Source organism: Cryptomeria japonica, chromosome 6 (assembly GCF_030272615.1).
Source record: "Cryptomeria japonica chromosome 6, Sugi_1.0, whole genome shotgun sequence".
Taxonomy (NCBI): Eukaryota; Viridiplantae; Streptophyta; class Pinopsida; order Cupressales; family Cupressaceae; genus Cryptomeria; species Cryptomeria japonica.
The window spans coordinates 457,391,961-457,410,160 of record NC_081410.1 but is presented as its reverse complement, the minus strand read 5'-3'; positions in this window follow the sequence as shown (position 1 = coordinate 457,410,160).

The following is an 18,200-nucleotide window of genomic DNA, read 5'->3' as shown; positions in this document are numbered from 1 at the left end:
ATCCAACATCCAACCACGTATATCCAACTTCTCATTCTCCCTCATCATTTTATGAGCTGCATAAATGCAGGAGCTAGAAATAGAATTTAGTCAGTTTGATTGTGTTACCTTGTAACCAATGACCATGCTACCGAATCTGATATCTATTTCGGTGATAGTATTGATTCTCATTGATCGTCTATCTGATGTTGCATCAATAATCTTGTTGACCTGATCATTTGAAACTTTCTTCTCCAGACATTGTCCAACCTACAGTGAACTGGTGATTGCCTTGATGGCCTCCTTCGTATTCTTATATGGCCTATCCGACCAGATAAAATTTCCATGCACTCTACTCAAAACATACCCAACAATTTCATCTTTAAATTCCAGAATGTCAGTAAACCCTAGATCAACAATATACTGGAATTAAGGTTTAATCTTTCCAGAATCTCCCATTAACTCATTCATGTACATGCTCTTAATATCAGTCATTCTCAAATACTCAATATGATAGTGAATATAATCTCTTACATCTTCGACATACACGACTCCTTCTAAGACATGGAAAAAAGCTCCAACTGAATCATCCAGGGTAGCAACATGCAGATATCACTTGAAAATCGGTCTGAGATGGTCCTTGATCTCAACAACAATTGGATTTGCAACAAAGATAGGTACAAATGATGATCTTGCTTCCATGATTGAAGATAAATACTTGTGAATCGTTGTCGGTGAAAATCCTAAAGACCTCTTCCAATCGCTAGTGAAATCTCTCAAGATGATATCGATCGCTCTAAATCGCCATAGACTTCCTCTGAATTGCTCTGAATGCAAAGTGATCATAAATGAAGTGAATTCGACCTTTTATCCTCCAAGAAACCGTAATCTATCATTGATATAAATGACTTTCAATGGAAGATACTGGATCTCATTTAAACATCTCCATGTCGGATAAGCATATCCAATGTCTGGAACTTCTTCCAGAGCCTCTTCTCAGGGCATATGCAACATCTTCATGAATTTTGTCTACCCCTAAGGCATTTGCCTTAGCTTCTGGTTGAGCTTCCTGTCGGTACAAGAGTAACTTCCTCTGCTGGTTGAATAACCAAAGTATTTCCATCTGCAGATTGATCTTCTGACTTCCTGACCCATCTCTAGGTGTGATATTTCCTAATTTTATTAACCTTTTCTTTCCCTTTGTCATTTGATCCTCCATTACCAACTGGTGGATTTCTACTTCTACAAAATTTAGCAATATGTCCAACCTCATTACATGCATAACATGTAACATTGTTCTTTTGAATTTCTTTGCTAAAACTGGTATAATTTCTAGACCTGCATTGATTAGCCATATGTCCAAATTTTCCACATACATAACATTTAACATTCATTATGCAATCTTTTGTTTTATATCCATACTTATTACATTTAGAACATTGACCGGGAGCAAAATCAAGGTTCTGATTTGCTGTATTTCTACATTGCCTAGCCATGTGACCAAATTTATTACAAACAAAGCATCTACCATTAAATTTATAAGTATTAAACTGCCTTATTGGTGCCTTATGGTTTTGATCTTCATTTGCAGTACCAGAACTCTGTCCTTGTTCAAATCCAAGTCCATTGGAATCTTCATTTTGTCTTTATCTCTTCAACAACTCATCTAGATGTGCTGAACTAATCTTGAATTTGTATTTATACTCACTTGCAACAGTCAAATCATCTCTCAAAATTATCATTTGTCTCTCAAGCTCTTGTTCATTACTCTAATATTGTACTAAATGAGTTCTCAACATATCATTCTCATGAACCAACCTACCACATTCTTCAAATTTGTTCTTCAGAGATACATCAAGATTTTTTTATTTTTTTTTTCTTCCGATCTTCAATCTTCTTATACATTCTCATAGTTATAGCTTGCATTTCATTTCTCATGACCATGTTCACCTAACTCGGCTTCTGACACTATTCCTTAAGTGCATTTTTCTCATCATCATCCTTATTCTACAAAAGTTTCTTCCTCCTAGCTTGAACAGATGACAACTTCTCCTGTAGGACAAGAATGAATTCCTGAGAAGAATTCAATTCATCTTGTAACTTCAAGTTTTTCATCCTTTCAGCATCATAATCTTCAAGTGCCACCTCAAGTTGCTTCTCCAAACTCAAATTCATGGATTCTGGATTCAAGGTCTTCCTAAAGCTGTTAAACTTCCCCCGAGGCACAAGGCTCGGATACCAATTTTTGGAATCCAAGAACACTGAGAGGGGGGGGGGGGTGAATCAGTGTTCTACCAAAATGATTAATTTTAACCTTATTAAAACAAGCATACACCAACCGGTATACCAGTACATGTAGAATTGAAAGAAGTATAGCAACCAATAAGTCAATCACACAAATGAATACCATAACATAGAGATTTATACATGGAAAACCTCAAAGAGGAAAAACCATGGTGGGATTTGTGACCCACAATATCAATCCACTGGCCATATGAAGAGATATTACCAAATATAGGGGCCTCCACTTGCAGGAAGGCTTACAGCCTAGAGCACACTGCTCAATCACAAAAGGAGCCTCACTGACTACATACAAATCCAAACTACAATCCGGAGAAATGATTGAACTTCAAAGATAGCATCTTCTATACCTGAATACAGTTACGGTTAAGTTTTATCTATTTTGGTCTGAAACCCTAAACCCTTTACCAAAATAACCCTTTACAAAAATATCCTCACATACATAATATCTCTCATATAATTCACATCTCCTTCATTATTTCCTTCCCAATACATATTACAAAATGATCTAACAAACTAACCAATATATTGTTTACAATTCATCATGCCTTATGTCCGCTTACAAAGATAATTACAATATCAATATACCCATCGGCTAGATAACATAAATACATGAATATAAAAAACAATTGCCAATGCCAGATCCAAAAGATGTCGGCCTCCAATACCGATAACCTAATTCTAAACCATGTTGGCCTACATTGCCAGTATCCAAAGAATTCCTTCCAACCTTCTAGTGTCGGTGAAGTGTCTGCCGATACACAACTAACCCAAAAAAAGAAGCCGAAATAAATTACCATGTTTCCATCAATGACAACATAGTGAAACCAACCAATTGAGTGTCAATTGCCAACAATAAAAAACATAAACAAAATGTCCAATAGATAAGTAGCATCCAAACTAAACTACTAAAGATAATAGCTAGCTATTTAAGCATATAACAGGCACACATTCCCACCACATGCCATTAAAGTTCACAACAAAGAGTTTGACTAAAACCATAATAGAGATAGATAAAATATTGAATAGATCAGTATAATGAAGGGGGGGTGAATCGGGGTGATCCCACAATACTGGGTTACACTTTTTGGTAAATTTGTTGGCAATGGGCCAGCGTCCCTCATGAGGATTCACGGCATAGTTTAGCAGCCTCCTGTCAATTCTATAAGTCTAGTGGTTGTATCAGGCATTGACAGGTCAATCTTTTGGTGCAACAAAACCACTAGCTTGTAACAAGTGGTATCAGAGCTTGGTCATAGGTTCAAATCATGCAGATCGCAGTGAGTGACGCTAGGAGGGGAATTGTTGACAATGGGCCAGCGTCCCTTGTGGGGATTCGTGACATGGTTTAATAGCCTCCTATGGATTCTATAAGTCTATTGGTTGTATCAGGCATTGACAAGTCGATCTTTTGGTGCAAAGACAACCCTAGCTTGTAACCACATCTTGATTTTTGCTGAAATCACACTTTTTATCAAATTTAATGATTTAATCTTTAAGAGGTCCCATTTGAAGTAATTAATTGAGGAGAGTTAGATCAAAGACTCTTACATCAATTTCTTTTGGATAGAACCTCTCTACTTATAAATCATACTTGCAATGGAGTCTCCTCGCACATATAAAAATACTAAAAAAACCCACTTTTACGTTAGTAAATTTTTATTTTTTTTAAAAGTATTTAGTACTTATTATAAGCTTTCCAAATAGTACAATTATTAATATATTTATATTTTATTTCATATGAATGTAGGTTTTTCATCAAACATTAAGGATTGTGTTTCATACATGTGGAAAATTTGAAAAATAGAGAAAAAATTGTAAAAAATATATTTTCCCTAGGTATTGATATCCTTATTTTAATACAAAAAGAAGAATTTAATTCAAATGCATACAAAAAAAGTTATGCATTATAGAATACACCTTTGTATAAATTACACTTACTTTGTCTTCAAAAATTAACTAAGAAAAATATATGTAACAAAAACTTATGAAAAAATATCCATTCACTAGATATTGGTGTGACAATTCTATATTTTAAAAATTAGAACTCCCTTCTTGTTATAAAAAATGTTATACATTACCAAATAAATATCACTTCTGAAAAATGTTGATTACTATAAATATTGAGTTACTAAAAGTTACATAACAATATGGAAAATTAATTTCTAACTATTTTTAAAAATATATATTTATAATCTATATGAAAAATCTCACAAATCAGTACTTCACTTCATCTTCAAATTCTTAATGATTTATCTACCATAGGTTTTCCAAAGTAAAAATTTGATGCAAAATGTTGATTTCAATGTCAAGTTTGGCCAAAAAGTGTAACCCAGTATTATGGGATCACCCATCGTTATCCCCAAAATAAAATATTTTCATAATGTGAAACTTAATTTGATCTCAATTAACCTTTGCATGTAATTGTTGGCATTTTGATGATGGTTTGATTGTCATTGATGGGCACACACTTTCTTGATGTATGAGTTATGACTCAACCGGTAATTGTTCCAACTGGTATTATGTATTATTGAATGTATAGTCTTTAGACTATTGGTATTTTGCAGAAGATGTTTACCGGTCACAAATTGACCAAAGAGCTAAAGCGGTATGGAGACCTCAAGTGGTACGATGGACCCAAGCAGTAGTTAACATTTAATCGGAACACTTTGATCTACCAGTCTTCATTTTTGTCAACCGATAATCGGTATATTGTGTAAACCGGTATTACTCTGTGATGAGTTACCAATCGGTATTTCTGTAATGTGTGATGAGTTATCATCCATCGACACTTTAGTAGTGATTTTGTGTCATGTTACCAAATGTGTCTAGATGCACTGAACCTAGGAACTTGTAATCTAATCCTATTGGACCGACATGAAATCAGTTTCCTTTATAAGGACATCATGTCTAGGGTTTGTATGTATGAGATAGAAAAGAGATGTGTGACATAAGAGGTTATGTGCGATCATTGTAGAGAAGATTAAGTTTGTGTGAAGAGTTAGAGTGTGGAGATATTGAAGACTGAAGTAATGTTGAAATGCATTAACAATGAGCTATCAAGGATCTAATTAAGTAGACTGTGCTATTAGCTAGATCACTCACTTGTTGATTACTCACATCTTCAACAAGTCTGGAACCCCTAACTAGGTAGGCCCGGCAAAGCCTTTGTAAATCCTCTAAAAAGGTGGTTCACAACAGTGGATCTGAAATCTTCTAATAAGGTAGTCTTTAACAAGACTTATCTCCTAACAGAGATCTAGATTCCTAACAAAGATCTATTCTGGTGAAGAATATTGTATGACCTTAACCAGTCTGACCTTAACCGGTCTGGTTTCTATTCTGCAAATAGTTACTCATGATTTTCTACTCACCATGGTTTTTCCCATTTGGGTTTCCACATCAAATATCTTGTGTTATGGTGATTGTACTCTTGTGGGTGAATGCTTTGTTTGCTATTTGGTTTGCATTTATCTTAACCAGTTTATTGGTGAATCTTCTGTACTGGTTATCTTCTAAACTGTCTAGAAGTTTGTTTACAGTATTTTTCGGTATACTAATTCACCCCCTCTTAGTATTCATCAATTATTATCAGAGCCAACCTTTCTATAAGTTTAACCACTTGGAAGGAGATATGGGGGAATACAGTGTGAGGGAACTTATCATCTCACTCAAATTGAGAGAGCCTATGATGAACTCAAAGTCAAGTATAAAGCCTCTTTGGCCAAAAGAAGAGAGAATACTAAGAAACTGATGAAACTTACTAAAAATAGCTCTTATGATGAAGCATACATGGATACCCTAGTTGAAGAAGTTGAAAAATTGAATGAATCTAAAGCCAACCTGAGAAAGGAGTTGGAAGGACTGACTATCAGAATGTGTCAAGAGCTTTAGAATAGAAGGAAAGTTGAAGATTTGGTAAAAGACAAAGATCATGAGATTTCCGAGCTAAAGCAAGAAATCAGTGCCCTTACCACTCATCTCCAAGAGAGTAAAGTGGAAAAAGAAGAAATGTAAGGTGAACTAAACATGGATATTTTTGAGAATGCAACCTTGATGGAATCTAATGCTGCTATTTCCAAGGAACTTACTAATTCAAAGGAGATACTTGCCAAATTCAATTAGAGTACTGCTAAGCTAGAGCAAAAGCTAGAATCAGCAAAACCAATAAAGAATACCACTGGACTTGGTTTCTCTGGGTATGAGGAAGGTGAGACCTCTGGAACAAAAGCAGAAGCATCAAAGAAGCAAACAACATCCAAGGATAAAGGTAAGAAAAAGTTTAAACTTGGTTGCTTTAATCGTCTCAAAGAAGGACATACTGCTAATGTGTGTAGAAACAAGGCCTACAACAATTTTCCTTATTTTCTAAACAATAAGCCTAGATCCAATAGATTCAATGAAAACTGTTATACATGCAACAAGTTTGGGCATAGAGCATTTGAATGCAGGTCTATTTTGCACAACACTAGGAGATACCCTCCAAGGACTCAAGGAGTTGTCCTGGAACCTTTTGTGAACCAGAATCCCAACCAGTACAATACCTATGACCATCGGTCAGGTGGTTATCAAGCGGCAACTGGTTGGAGAGAAACCTATTTGATCTTTTGTGGTAGCAGTCACATTGCTGCAACATGCAAAAGGAAGAATGGTAGTATGAATAATGGACCATGGAGAACATCTGGAATGGTATGCTATCATTGCAACAAACTGGCACACACTGCCAGAACTTGCAGACTGAGAAAGAACCTATCAGATGATATACCGATCACTCCAGAAGGGAAGATTGATGTTGAAACCGTTCAAATGGAAATGACTAAAACTTGGAAAAAGAAACCAAAAGAAGTGTCGCAGGATGAATCGTTTTCTACACCTAGCGTGGAAGTCTCTGAACTGGTAAAATGAGCTTCAGAAATTCTTAGGGGGAACATATCAGTGAAATGTTTTGAACCCCAGTCTATATCGGTAAAGACCTTAATCGGTATATGTTACTTGTCAATCGGTAGAAGACTGGAAGTAGTAAAAGGAAAAATTAGGGTTTGTGCCCTAACAGTGATGCATTTATTATAGTAGGTGAAAAGTCTGTTTAAAAGGATTTTGGTCATCATTTTCACTTATCTATTTTTCGAGAAAAGAATTTTCAAGAGCAGAGAAACAAAGAGCGATTCGTCTAGCGATTCAAAGTGAATTCAAAAATCTTGCAGAGGAATCTAGAGATCGTTTTCAATCTATCAGTGAAGAACACTAAGCGGTAATCCAACAACCGAAGTGGTGTATTGAGAGCGACATTGGCAAACCCTAAATTCTAGATTGTGAAGGTATTTCTCAAATTTCTTTCTCATCATGGCTTCTCCATTGCACTCTAGTTCTAGTGCACCTATAGATTTAGCTGAATTTATTCAAAGGAAAATGAAATACAATGCCCTATCCCAAATACCCACCGGAGTTATCGTTGATGTAGATATTTCAGGGTATAATGACTGCAAATTGGAAGACCTAGGATCCCTAGTGATTCATTCCCAGCTAAGTCTATTCTATGGTGATGATAAGAAGATCAAACCAGTGTACAGCATCCTTGAGAAGATGAAACTACATAATGCGGTATATTTTCTGGAAGAATTCACAGAAGATCTTATCCGCATCATCCTCAACAGAGTACATGGTGATAAGATGTACCTCGAGCACATGCATGACATCACATCAGAGGTAATTAATGTCATCACTAGTTTCTGCAACATTGGAGAGGTACCAGCTCTGAGGAAGGTCACCAAGACTAAAATGACAAAGCTCATTGGTTCATTGAGTGACCAACGGGTGATGACCCTCAACACCATCAAAGATGATTTGGTGAAATATGCTTGCATGGTGATTGGTTATCAGATATTCTATGCTAGCAGAATGAATTTTGTCCCTACTGCTGCAGTGAATGTCACTTACAAAATGATCAAAGAAGACACTACATTTGATCTTTGTACCTATTTACAGAAGCAATTTCTATTGAACTTGAAATCCATCAAATAGGACAATACTCTAAGGTTCAGGTTTGGACAACTTCTAGTCGGTTTATTCTTCTACTTTTAAGGTTATTTTCCTGGAGTAGGTGATGTGCAATGGTCTGTTGACTTACCGGTCTCTAGACAAATCAAGGAAAGTCTACAAATAGTGGGAACTGGATATCCTGAGGTCCTTAACAAGTATTTTGATGAATTCAAGCGGAAAATGAGCCAGAGAATGAGGATATCAGATGAAATTGTGAAGAAGTATAAAGATGAAATTTGCTTCACAATAAAGGTAGATGAATGCATAATGGAAGCAGTGGAACTGAGAAAGGAAGCAGTTGAACCTATGAGTTATGAAGTGGTGAATGACATGTTGATCGGGTATGCCTCTATCCTACTTGCCTCACCACTGGATGCTAAGAAAAAGAGAACCAGTACCTACTTGGAGAGGGTAACACCGGTTGAAGAACCAAAATAGAAAAAGGATAAAGCAGTGCCACGGTATCTACACAGGTTACCTCTGCCAGTCCAAAAATGACCAAGCGGTTACCTGCTAAGAAAGAAACCTAAGGTTAATCCTGCTAAAGTCTTTGAGAGGAAGTGGAAAACCAAAACCAGCTCACCGGAGTCAGAGGATACTGAACCAGAAATTCAACCAAAGAAGACAAGACAATCAAGCAAGAAGGCAAAATCTACCGGTAATGTTTCTGCAACTTCAACACCGGTAAATATAGATATCTCCTCTTATAAGCCAATGACACATTGTCAGAGGACTATTAAGAATATTATGAGAAAATTGCTCGATGATTTAAAGGAGTATTTTGATGATTTTACTGATAGTGAGAAAGAAGAAGTAGAACAGGAAGTCATTAAATATTTGTGTGTTAATGACCAGCCACCATCTAAAACTAGATTAGTTACAATAGATTCTTTATAAAATTCTTTAGATAACAAATGGTGCATTGCCATTGAGAAAGAACAGGAGATCGGGGAGAAAATTTTTGCATGATACTTTCTTGATGCTTCAAATTCAGAATTATTTGAGAAAATGGATAAGAATAAAGGCCTCTTCTTCATGAGAAGGAGAAGACTTAGGCTACTAGAAGGCAGGGCTTCTGAAGTGGAGAAGGATAGACATTTACATGCTAAAGTTGTTGTCAAGTTACACCAAGTATTTGAAGCCAATATGAAGGTTGAACAAGAACCTGACCTATCATCAGGTAAACCGGATGAAGTATTTAACAGTGAAGGTGAAAGAGAGATAGAGCAAATGGATCCCATTGATATGGATGCATTAGATGTTGAGGATGTCACTCCTAACAAAGAGCACGTAGAGAAAGAAAAACAGGACAAAGAAAAAGCAGAGAGAGAGAAGCAAGACAAGGAAAAGGTTGATAAATAGAAAGCAAAGAAAGAGCAAGCAGAAAAAGAAAGGCAAGAGGAAGAGAAGAAGAAAGAAGAGGAGAAGAGAAAAGAAGAGGAGAAGAGGAAAGAAGAAGAGAAGAAGAAAGAAGAAGATAAGAGGAAGGAAGAAGAAAGGAAGATGGAGGAAGATAAGAAAAAAGAAGAAGAGGATAAGGAAGTAGAAAAGACCAAACAAGTGGAGACTCCCAAGGCAACCAGTAGTCAAGCCAAACCAGTTGATACCACCAGTCTAATTGATCTTCAATCAGCAAATGAGTCTGAGTTGCTTCAAAGCATCAAACTTGCATAGGAGAGACTATAAGCATTGCAAAGGAAGAAGGAACAAGATGTCATTCAAACTGCGGTTGACACCCTTACCAGTCTGATTCCTGGTACCAACCTCCCTAGTATCGATTCCTCTTTGTCCAAGCTTAAACTTCTTTGTACCGTAGTGGAGGACCAGGTTTAATGCTTGGAAGATGTTGCTGAAGCCACTACCAAGAAGAATCATGAAAAGGCACTCAACACTGCCTTAGTCAAGAAAATGAATGAGCTTTGATCACAACTTCTGAAGCAGCAAAAGGATATGAGTGTTGCTATGGATGAGGGCAAATTACTGTTGAGTAAAATCTACCAACCCCATCTATTTTGTGATGATGTGCTTAAACAGAAAGATACACTCCAATCAGAGTTCCAGGCATACATCAGCACCTTCAAGATGCCATATGATTCATTCACTACATATGGGAAAATAGTTCATCATTATCAGCTTCAGACTGCCAAGATGGACTCAAAGATCAGCAACCAAACCAAAGATTTGCAAGAGCTTCAACTGGTCTTATTGCCAAGACTGCAGATGCTTCAAAAATGTTTTCTCAACTTGGAAGCCATCATGGTAACTCAAGAGATGAGTACCATTGATGCAATGGAAGAACTGGTATTCCAGATGCAGACTGAAAGTGAGGTTTCTACCTCATTACTTGAGTCATGAACATTGGCCACGAAAACATTTATGCAGGACTTTAAATCTATTTTTGATAAGTTTCATTCCTTATTGTCATGAACATTTACTCTATTTTTATACATAAGGAAACAGGGGTTATTCTGCATTACTTTGTCATTGTTGGCAAAGGGGGAGTAGTGTACATTAAAATTTTGGTGAATGTTACCATTTCCTGTACTTTCATGTCACCATTTTGGGAAGTAGTATACATTGTAAATTCTGCAAAAGGGATAGTGTATATGCTTAGGGGGAGTAATTTTGATTATGGCAATTTTTGTTGTAAAAACACTTAGATGTCAAAATTTTCCTAAGTGTTGCCATCAATGCCAAAGGGGGAGATTGTTGACATTTTGATGATGTTTTGATTGTCATTGATGGGCACACACTTTCTTGATGTATGAGTTATGACTCAACCGGTAATTGATCCAACCGGTATTATGTATTATTGAATGTATAGTCTTTAGACTATCGGTATTTTGCAGAAGATATTTACCAGTCACAGATTGACCAAAGAGCTCAAGCGGTATGGATACCTCAAGCGGTTCGAGGAGATCAAGTGGTACGATGGACCCAAGCAGTAGTTAACGTTTGATCGGAACACTTTGATCTACCAGTCTTCATTTTTGTCAACCGGTAATCGGTATATTGTGTTAACTAGTATTACTCTGTGATGAGTTACCAACTGGTATTTCTGTAATGTGTGATGAGTTATCACCCACTGAAACTTTGGCGGTGATTTTGTGTCATGTTACCAAATGTGTCTCGATGCACTAAACCTAGGAACTTGTAATCTAATCCTATTGGGCCGACATGAAATCAGTTTCCTTTAAAAGGATATCATGTCTAGGGTTTATATGTATGAGATAGAAAAGAGATGTGTGATAGAAGAAGACTGAAGTAATGCTGAAATGCATTAACAATGAGCTATCAAGGATCTAATTAAGCAGACTGTGCTATTAGCTAGATCACTCACTTGTTGATTACTCACATCTTCGACAAGTCTGAAACCCTTAATCGGGTAGGCCCAACAAATCCTTTGTAAATCCTCTAACAAGGTGGTTCACAATTGTGGATCCGAAATCCTCTAACAAGGTAGTCTTTAATAGGACTTATCTCCTAACAGAGATCTAGATTCCTAATAGGATCTGTTATGGTGAAGAACATTGTATGACCTTAACCGGTCTAGTTTCTATTCTGTGGATAGTTACTCATGAGTTTCTGCTCACCATGGTTTTTCCCATTTGGGTTTCCACGTCAAATATCTTGTGTTATGGTGATTGTGCTCTTGTGGGCAAATCCTTTGTTTTCTATTTGGTTTGCATTTATCTTAACCTGTTTATTAGTGAATCTTCTATACCGGTTATCTCCTAAACTGTTTAGAAGTTTGTTTACAATATTTTTTGGTATACTAATTCACCCCTCCCTCTTAGCATTCATCAGTAATGATATATGCAATAGAAGTGAAATGTACAACATACACAACCAAAAGAGAGACACCATATTTTTATACATGGAAATCCCAAATGGGAAAAACCACGAAGGGGGTTAGCTCTCAAGATAATATAACTAGTTATATGAGATTATAAAAGGCTCATTACAGAGGGCTCACTGCCTAGATTACAATGGCTTACTACTAAAAGGATTATTGCCAAGAGAAATAAGAATGAATTGAGAAAATTGCATCTACATATGCATGGTATCAGTTCATGTTAAGCTTAGACAACACATCAAATACTTTCAGTAGATCCAATTAAGAAAATTTGCAACTCATTCGCTATCTGCTTGCTCCAATCCAATCACACTCAAAAATACTATCACACTAAATTTGTCCTTCTTCTTCACTCTATCACTTACCACATTTTCTTTCACTTACTCTATCACCATACATACAAAAACATAATATGAATATGCATATATGTGTGTGGTATTGATAAGAATATACATCAAGTCGACCTCAATAACATTTTCCCAAATGATGCTCCAATGATCAAATCACATGCTACAATCACCAGAGAAAAACAACAACACAAATATTCAAGGTCAGCTTGACCCGGAATCAACATATCCTTGAATTTATATAATAACATGCTACCAAAGTACAAAGAACATAATCCAACTCAGAATTACAAGGTTAAAGACATGAACAATAGATCACCAGAAGATTATCATTATAAATCAAGAAACTGGAGCACATAGAACTGCCAAATACTGCACAACCGAATATATCTCTAAAGCACAACATCCAGAGAACCAAAACATGAATTAAGAAATCTTAAGCAATGACAACCAACATACCAAAATATGCTATCATATATGCAACGGGACAACAGAGAGCACTGCAATCTTGAAAACTCTCAACTAAGTACCAACAAACTCCATTATCATTATTGTATAAACATCTGGAGCATGAAATCAACTGATACAACCATCACTAAAACTCAAGCACCATGGAACACATCCACATGCTAACAACATATATTTTCAGAGCAACAAACATATATGCAATACAACAACAACAAATAGAATCTCCATCTTTATACATACATACTTATCTTCCACTGTTTTGCATCATACATACCTATCTTCCACTGTTTTACATCATATCCAAACCAATCCAGATCACCAGGTTTGACATCAATGACAACTAAGACATATATTTATAACATACACCTACAACAAAAACTTCCCAAAAAACTAAAGTAACCCAAATCCACAGACTACTTTTGACTTTTAATGAGATCCCAATTCTTTTCTACGATATGGAGGTTATTCTTCCAATTTGTATCATCAAGATGGCATTCTTTGGGATCCTCCCCTTTCCATGTACTTGAACTTGTATTCTTCTTGTGCTTCTTCTTTAGTTTTCTCTGGCTAGAGACCACCCCCATTACCGCCTTTTACATGATCCTGTCAATGATTAGGGTTAGGGAATTTACTCCATGCATTAGAAACTTTTTGTCTACTCTAAGGCCCTCTTCTTTGGATTCAAGGTCTTTTAGTCTAACTTGCAATTAGAAACTTTAACTTTAAGGTTATCCATCATTTCATTGTTAGTAGTAGAGGTAGTATCTATAGATTGGGTGTTCTCATATGTCCCCTGTTCCTCCATGATTTCTATATCCCGCATCCCAATATCTTCCTTCATATCATCTCCATCCTTCTAGACAACAATGTCTTCTTCGAATTTCTCCTTTTCAATTTCATAGTCACTACTCTTCAAATCCTCACTATTATCACCATTCTCTAGGAGAAATTCTTTTTCAGACTACGACTCTAAATTATCTTCCACCTTTAATTTTTCTTTAATATTTATGCCCTTTCCTTTAAGTATGGAAAACCTTCGGCCTCCCTAGCTAGTTTTTTGTTTAGAATTATCTTTTTTGTGAAACTCTTCTACAATAGGTTCCATATCCATATCATCCAAATCAATTGTGACATTTTTGGATTTTCCACCCTAGTCCATTTTCTAGTTTTGGAATCCCCTAGTTTAGGGCCGACAAAATCTCATTTCTTAGGGGTCAACTTAAAGAGTTCATCATCCTCCTGAACCATGCTAGGGTTATTCACTTTATTACCTCTTTTCTTCCCTAATAAACTACACTTATCAGGGGAGCACACCTTACTTTCAATCAACTTGATTGTGCCAAAGCTATGGGGATTTTTAGGGTATTCACCTTGAGTAAGAATCCTATTACTCTTTGGGGTAAGACTAGACACATAGATATGCAAGAAAAATATTAGGCCTTGGTCTAATGGAGGATTAACACCTTTAACTTCAATATTAGCACACAGGGAAGTGAAAAGGAAGAACATAATATTAATAAACTTCTTTTGTTTGATATGGTTCAAAATAGGAAAATGGTACCCATGAATAAAAGTGTAACGACCTTTTTAAGGTAAAATAACACATCACATGATAGCTTACAAGGGAATAAGGGGAAGGAAGAACTGACCTATTAAACCCATTATGTAGAATAACAACATTCTCTCCTTCAAAAAAATATTCATAAAGAGTGTGTAATCACAACAACTTTTCTTGACAACTTATAATCCTTCTCACTTCAAACCCATCACTTTAGCAATTAGCTCTGAGGTGACCTGAAATTTGATGCTACCAATCACCACTTCCCCCTTCTTCTAGGAGTTGCAAAATTTGGTAGATAAGATCCAGTTATAACCCCTCATGGCTTCAATAAATGGAGTCAAGCTAGCCTCCAAAAAAAAATCTCATAGTTTCTCATTTTTCTTAAATTCATCGGAATGTATAGGATCAGAGTGCTTCGAAGGACCCCCATTGTAATTTTTATGTCATAGCTTGAAGAGGCCCTAGCAATAGAACTAGTATCGAGTAGATGCAAATTAAAAATGAATAGGGAATCTAGAGGTTGACTTCTATAATAATTTTTGGGAGATACACAATCACATAATGTCTTTGTTATCACACAAACATAATATTTTTTTATCACCCTTTCCTTTCCCCAAGGCAGACCTCAACATATCTCACCATCATTATAGTTACTAATATTTAATGAATTAAGATGAAGTTTTTCTTCAGAAGGAAAGTATTCCATATCCGTAATCAACATGGCAAGGTTGCTCATGCTGAAAAGACATCCTCAAACATAGTGTTGTTATTGATGTCTTGAAGGAGTTATGAGGAGAAATAATGTGATTAATGTTAAGGTATTTTACATCGGTTTTAGCTATTACTAAATTTCTACCATGTTTGTGGATTTTTGGAACTATATGTGTTATGTTCCTTAGGTTTGTTTCTCAAAAGTGGTATTTGTACATAGTTGCACTGTCATGATTTTTGATATAGTACATTAATCACAGTTGAGTATTTTGGCTTGTAGGTTGGATGGTAAGTAAGGTTACATAGGAATAAATATATTCAAGTTTTAGAGGATTTGATCTAGAAGACAAAAATTTACATGTGACAGAGTGCACACTATGCTAATTTATTGACTATGCAAGAGTAGTTGTTGGATGTGACAAAGAAAGGAAGTATGTGCTAGTTAGAGGAAGCATGTGAAGGTAAATTGGGAGAAATTGATTTCATGAGGGGAAATTCATAGCGCGTTATTACTCCTATTGTAATGGTGTTTTCCATAAGATTGAGCCAACTATGTGTTTATTGATGTTTAAATTAAGGGATTTATTCTTAGACGACATGTAGACAATGCAAATGGGTTTGAGGATAGCATGAAGATGTAAATAATCAATTGGAATGCATAGATATTTTTTATCGTTTCCATTGTAGTGTGTGTGACTAAAAGATATGTGATGAGAAGAAGGTGGTGAATGAGTATACATTGCAAAGTGTGTGAACTAAGATGCAATATCACATGCATTGAGAATGTTATGAAGTAGATTAGATTAATTAGATGGTGCAATTTAATTTTGTAAGGTCTGCATACTATATTTGTTTATTTCCTTTGTATCTTCTTTGTATTTGAGGTTGGAGCCTCACAATTTGAGTTGGTTCTCAGTGGCTGAGTTGGTGCTCAATTCTTTGGATTAGGGGATTGATGTCTCATGTAGGTTAGTTCCTGCAAATCAAATTAGGGAAATTGGTGTCTTTCTATTAGGTTATAAAACTTTTGGTTTGGTGTCTATTAAATTATTATAAGTTCATTTTTTTCGTGAGGCTGGATTTGGGTAGTAAATCTAAGTAGCTATTCTCACCATGGTTTTTCCATTCTAGGTTTCGATGTAAATTTGGTGAACTCTTGTGTTGATGTGTTGATATTCTTATCTCTTGCATAGTTGTATTGATGAAATTATATGATGCGATAATGGTTTTAGTTGTATATAGTGAAAATAAAATGATAAAACTATTGTAAAACCAACAAAGATTCGACCACATAAAAACCCTAGTTCTACAATTAAAATTCACCATACACCAATAAAGAACCTAAAACATGCAAAATATAGAAAGATTATACCATTCACATGTTTGGTAGGGCTTCATCTCCATTCTTTTCTATTTCCATTGATCTTGTTTGATATGATTTCTCTTAGATTTTATGTGTGCACAAGAGCTCAACAAAAAATGGATTGTGGTTGTGTATATGCTTGAGTGATTGATTAATCTCATGAACATTAGTTGATTAGACACATTCGTTAGGGTTGTGAAAGGATTAAGGAATTCTCTTATATTGAAGACACCTTAGCAAATGGAGGGATAGGATCAAGAGGTAAAAGGATTAATGGTCGGCTAGGATTAAAGGGTAGGTAGGGAAAATGATAAAATAATAATAGGGTGGTTAGAGGTAAATTAAGAGATAAATGACAAGTGTCATGGAGGGAAAAAGATAATCAATAATTAAATAAACAAAGTTATATTTAATTAATAGAAGAAGTGGAACCAATTAAACATATAAAATATTTATTTAATTTAGGGAAAGGATAATTTAAATAATTTTTTTTATTTTAAATATGCAGGGAAAGGCTAGAAAAGGCTTAGTGAATTAATTAAATAAATAAATAATCTATTCAATTAATATATGGATTAGGATAAAATAATTAAATAAATAAAATATTTATTTAATTAGGCTAGGACAATTTTAGGTGTCTACATTTTGCTCCTCTTTGTGACAATGCAGCTTGTCACATTGGCTCAAAGAAGATAAGATTGATTGATACAAAGTTTGCCCTAGTATGAGAGTGGTATGCCCCCTCGGGAGATCGAGTGATTTTTTTTGAAAAATTGGAGGAAATCCCTTGAAAAGAAAGAAATGTTAGAAAGGGATAAGGATAAGATGACAAGGTTAAGCAGTTGAAAACTGGACTTCAATGGTATCAATGGGCAAACAAATGGTGGTGGGAGGCGAGAATGACCAATTAGGGTTCCACAACCTATATATAGAAGCCACGGGGAGAAACATCCTCATTTGCATCCACACCATTTGAGAGATCCAAATAACAAAGCATCCAAAGAGCTTAGAGGACCAGTTAGCAGATTACATTGCTTTGATCGAGTCTGATGATTCGAGCGGCCTCAGACATGGGTGAGCTAGTATGTACCCCAAACTTTCTTGTGCATTGTGCATTTATTACATATTTATTATACTAGAATGTAGGGTAGAATGTAAACGCAAAAGTAGGGTTTTAGGTTCTAGGCGAATATATGAAGCATTAGGGCATGCATATGAAGTGATGACGTGTATATGATATGTATTTTTCATATATGATTGTAATCGCTTATGCGTTATGGATATCTGTGTATGTAAGGAATTTAGCATATATATATGTTATGTTGTGTATGTGTCTAACAGTGTCTTGTATATGTGCAAAAGCACATATGTGCTGGATAAAACTAAGTATGTGTTGTATTGTTGTGTATAGGCAATGCCTTATCATGTATGGGTCAAGAATAGGCAAAAATAAATAGTTCTATGATAAACATGCATTGTCAATTAGATAAACCATTGAGATGATAAACTCAAATAGGCTCCCTAGGAAGGATAAGATAAGGTTAGGGCAGGAACCAACAACTATGTGATAAACAT